This window comes from Erythranthe guttata, chromosome 3 (genome assembly GCF_056151865.1).
Source record: "Erythranthe guttata isolate IM_541 chromosome 3, IM_541, whole genome shotgun sequence".
NCBI classification, from domain to species: domain Eukaryota; kingdom Viridiplantae; phylum Streptophyta; class Magnoliopsida; order Lamiales; family Phrymaceae; genus Erythranthe; species Erythranthe guttata.
Window position 1 is genome coordinate 11,558,416 of NC_142535.1, and position 5,419 is coordinate 11,563,834.

The following is a 5,419-nucleotide window of genomic DNA, read 5'->3' on the forward strand; positions in this document are numbered from 1 at the left end:
TTCGAAAATAAGTTATCATTTTATAAAAGGCTAATTTCCAAAATAAAGACCAAATAAATTGGGCTTATTATTTGATCCAAGAAAGAAGAATTTGGACCAAGACTAGGAAGCCGTATGGAGGATCGTTCGGATCTTGTTCTCAGGATAGTTCAAGCATACTAGGCCTTTTATGGATTCTGTCACTCTGGTCTTGATTAATTTCACCTTGATTAATTTATCTAATAAAAACATAACTCAAAGAAAGACTATTAGATCAAATCAGTTATTTGTAAATCATCACATTCGAAAGTAACCTTCCGGCTAACAATATCCTCTATGAAATTAACTGACTATTGATTGATTAGTTGATAGTCAATGCCTTCCTAATGCTTTACTTCAAAATTAATTGGCTTGTTTTTTCTTCAAAGTCAATGTTAAGGTATTCACTATCCTTATCAATAACGTGGACTTTTTGTGTGCTGAGGGTGATTTTGGGCAAAATAATCAGTGCAAGAAGATATCAGACATTCAACAAAGTGCAAATAAAGAAAAGTTGTGTTCACATAATTGAGATCATGGTATGTAAATGAAAATTCCTTGAAGCAAAAAATAACAACTGTCTACAAAATTGCACCAGATCGATGTGGCCTTAAAGGCCAAGTAATTAGTTTTATGTACCAATTGCAACGATAAACAATAAACACCTCTTGCAAGAAGAATCTGCAAATTCGGAAACCCATAACTACAAATCTGTACTGGAAACATTAATACTTCTGGCAAGTTGCTTTATTAAGAGTAAATCTGTATCTAACATCGAAATTCATATTTGAGATTATCAGCTTAATTAAGTAATTTATACAAAGTACGATGTGTGTACGATGGTTTACAATGTGGTTTACAGGGTTTGTACTTTTATTTTCAAATATGTAATGTCGTACTAGATCGTATTAGGTCATACAAGAGAATCAATGGATGAGATTTAAATTTAACTATTTTGTAGACACAAGATTAAATATATTGTACGATCCTCTCGATCCCTAGACAACCCCATGATAGTATATACTAGGACCTTAAGTTTTAGGTCCATGCAATTTTTCCACCACATAGTCTCACAATTTTGTGAACCGTTGCCAACTTCGGTCTCTTATTCTTTATGTTCTTGCTCGACCTAGAGCTAATACAGAGGTCTATCCGGCAGACCTCCGGCATACTGGATAAAATGCATTAAGCATTGCCCCATCTAAAATTACTCTCCTGTTTGCATTAGGCGTAGGTACGTCGTTTGTGCTCAAAGAAAATCTTAAAAGGAGTAGTGAGTAATGCTCCATTTCTCGTTTTTATGAGCATAACGGCATTTTCGGTTGTAGCCTGGATATTAGCCGAGTTGAAGCTGATGACCACGGACGTTGGGCGGGTCGCCATGTCGTCATGAGCTGTTAATGACATGGCGACCTGGATCCTGCTTGCCTGGCAATTGTCATGTCATCGTCAGAGAACAACATCACTTCTCCCATTGTTTAACAGTGGGTACCATTGAGCGGATTTAGATTCGTAATCTTGTGCATACTATTGGCCCCTCCTATTTTTTGGCGTATTCCTCAAAGTTAGCCGGTTGTCTGGGACTTGTTCTCTCAACAGTGAACCGTATGATCTTAGCTCATTTTCGCCCCTAGCGATAGCTAAGTCAGCCTTCCCGAAGGTGTTGCGAATTTTAAGTGATTCAAAGCGAATGAATAGCTAAAGAAGACAAGAGAGCATTGTAGGGAAGTATTTGTGCTTGAATGCTTGGAATTTCTTGGGCGGTTACAAATGAAGTCCCTACTCCTATTTATATTGGACCACCTCCTCAATGGATGGTGTAGATCTATTTGATCCAAGGGGCTAGGAGTTTTTCATTAGAATATCCCGGGAAATTCCTACAAAATATCTACAAAAGGAGGGTTCGAGAAAGTATTCTAGAATCCTCTAAAAATCTCTACTAGGCCTATTTACATTTGGCTAACTTGGCCTAATCCTATTTGGGCTAAGTCTTGGATTCTTTATTGAACTTAACCTCTCCAACCCAAGGAATCCGACAATGAGTTGGGCCAAAAGTGGCGGACCGTGACATGGTGGACATGATATACATATGTACCGCACTAACTGCTCAGTTAGTTATCGACAACAATGAAATCCATGCACTTTTTGGTGCCTTCGTACTCGGTTTTGTTGTCCGAAAGAAGGGTCTGTTTCTTGTGGTAAAAGTGTAGGACCTTGTGTCCACTTTATTTCTTATGTTATATTTTGTGTCAAGTGTGCTCGACCAATATAGCCACCATTCAAGGGGCTCAATGATGGGGTTTTCTTGTGTAGGTTATAGTACAACATGTATCGGGAAGATCGTTTATCGCAAGTGCAAAATTACTTTTAGAGAAGCCATAACTCTTGTTTTTCTTATGAGCACTAAAGGTTTAGTGGAGCTCATTATCCTAGACATTAGAAAAGATAGAGTGCTAAGAAAAAATAACTATATATTCAACAATTTTTGTACATTTTGTACATATTCAGGTATGATCTTGTGAATAATTTTGTTGGTTATGAATGACCAAACTTTTGCCCTCGTGATTTTGATGGCCTTGTTCACAACATTTATTACAACGCCCATTGTCACCGGTATATACAAACCAGCTCGAACGGCAGCTCGATCAGAATACAGATATAGAACTATTGTGATAAGTCAAACCGACACCCAGCTCGGACTGATGATCGGTTTTTAGAGCACAAAAAATATCCCCAGTTTGATGTATTTCGTGGAGTCTTCACACGACACTGGAGTTAACAGACAAAGACTCGTGTAGGCAATGTATCTGATGGAGCTTTCTAAAAGGTCATATGTAATATTAGTGACTCACTAGGCAAGAAAGAATGGGATGCCATTCTAGAACAAGAATTCGGACCCGTATCAAATAGTCGTCGCCTTTAAGGCTTTTGAGAAACTTTACCAAATCACGGTCCATCCAACAACCGCAATCTTGTCAATGTCCACAATGCATATCGGCATTAGCACCAGTGCGGCAGGAGAGAAGGTGGCTATGATAATCCACCCTTTCAATTCGAGTTGACTGTACATGCCGAGTTGAGGCATGTGAACAAAAGGGTCCTCGAGCACGCTCAGTCTTCAGTTGGCATCTTCATCGACCGGGACCTCGGTGGAACGTCTCAAGTAGCTGCAAACAATGTAAACTTCACCGTAACGACCTTCTTCTTTGGAGGGCACGATGACTGTCAATCTTTTTTCTATGGTGTGCGTATGGGCGAGCACCCTGATAATACTTTGAACATTGTCTGTTTGGTCGTGGACCGAAGGATAGTTGAAGACTCGGTTCAGCTAGATGTGGATGGTGTTGATCGGGGTAACAGATCGACCGATCGAGTGTTTCTCCTTATCTACATACCAATTTTGCATTTTAGCTACTGAGCAATTGTTTTTTTTTTTGGGTTCTTATGAACCATTTTTTTTTTTTTTGGGTTGTTATGAACCCCGCTGTATTTGTTGTTAAATCACTAGTTTTGATGCATAACTTTCAAGAGCTGTCAAGAAAATAAGCAACATGATGCTCAAAAGCTTCAAATTTTTAAAGAAGATTTTTTTTTTCTTGTTAAATAAGTAATAGCCAACAGGTAGAGCTTCAACGCTGATACCAAAATGTGAGATGATCAAGTTGCACTAGTTGTCCCAACATTATATTTTAATAAAATCAACGAACAATCAATTAACGTCATGTGTCATTATAGTGATAAGTGATGTAACTGGGGTTGATTTCTCATTATGTTAAACAACCCAAGAAATACTACCAAGGAGCCTAATAATCAATAAAGAAACCGTCCATCGCAAACTAATATATTATTCGTTTTACAAAATAAAATATTATATAATCTATCTATATATATAGTGGCCGCGGATATTTTAATTACTAATTCGACTGATTGAAAAACCAACTAAAAGGAATAACACAAAAAAAAAAAAAAAAAAAATAAACATTATTTTTCTTAAATGGAAAATCATGAAAGACCAATCAGTATTTTTCTGTTTAGGAAAAACCACAGTAATATTTATAATATTACTGTTTGGGACAGTAATATTAATAATATTACTGTTTTGGTATTTAATATTACTATTTCAGACAATAATTTTGTTGTTAACATAATGTAGAGAGAAAAAAAAAAGTCAACGGCGGTTGACTGGTTGGAGAAAAATTTCAGAAAAAAAGAGGTCAACGCAGGAATCTGGTCGGAAAATTCTTTTTAAGAAAAAAATTATTTTTTCAAAAAAATATTAAATGGGGGTTAATGTGATATATATTCAAATCTGGGTAAATATGTAATATTGAGAAAGTTGGAGTATAATGGATGGGTTGATAAAAGGGCTTATTTTATATATATCCATGGTTACCAAATAAACTAGAGATAAACCAAACCAAAATCAACCTTCGACATACCCCCCTCGAGAGGCGAAAGTACTATACTACCCTTATTTGCAATTTTCGGCCAAACGTATTCAACATTTCCGGTCTACATTTAGCATTTTCACTAATTTATTTATGATTATTATTAGTTTTTTCGTTGTATTTTTTTTTTAAACATGTTTGTTTAATTTATATATTTTATTTTATTTATTTTAATTTTTTTAATTTTAATTTTTTTTTTTATTTTTTTTAAATCAATATGTTTACTCTACTGAAAATAACTACATCTAACTACATGTAACTGTAGTAAACTATAGTAATTCGTAGTTATGTTCTTTTTTTTTACCCCATATTTTTAGTCAATCAATTATATACACACACGAATACTGGCTTATACAAAAGAAATTTATAAACTCTACCAAAACCCCCGCCGCCGCTAACTACCCACGGTTTTTGCGCTCACAAATAAAAAAAATATATATATAAATAAATCTGACAATATAAAAATGAACGAAATTGCCATCAAAATTGTCGTCAAATTTCAACTGGCGAAACACAAATTACACCTCTTGTAAGACCACCATTTGTCGAAATACGTCGATTGAAAAACAATTGCAGAAACAGATCTAGTGTTTCAACCTGAAATTTTTTCCTTCTCCCTCAAATTTTATCCATTTTTTTACGACCGGTGCTGAATGTTGACCGTAATTATACAGTTATTCACAGCAATTATACTGTCATTGACAGTACATTTACGTAATTGTACTGTCACCGACAGTACAATTACTGTCAACCTCAACAATATTATTATTTTTTTGGTATTTTATTTTGTTTGATTTGTTGATAAGTCAGCGAATTATATTAATGTCGCTGAAGGTAAAACTAGTGTAAGCACAATAATATTACTGTAAACCACATTAATATTTTTTTTTCCATTGTTGTTTTGTTTGATTTGTTGACCGATTAACGTACTAATATTACTGTCAACTATTGTA

General features: G+C 35.1%; 1 pseudogene; it reads left to right on the forward strand.

The window, feature by feature from the left end:
* Positions 1–857: 857 nt before the first annotated feature.
* LOC148771789 (cation/H(+) antiporter 17 pseudogene) lies at positions 858–1,612 on the forward strand (annotated as a pseudogene).
* Positions 1,613–5,419: the final 3,807 nt, after the last annotated feature.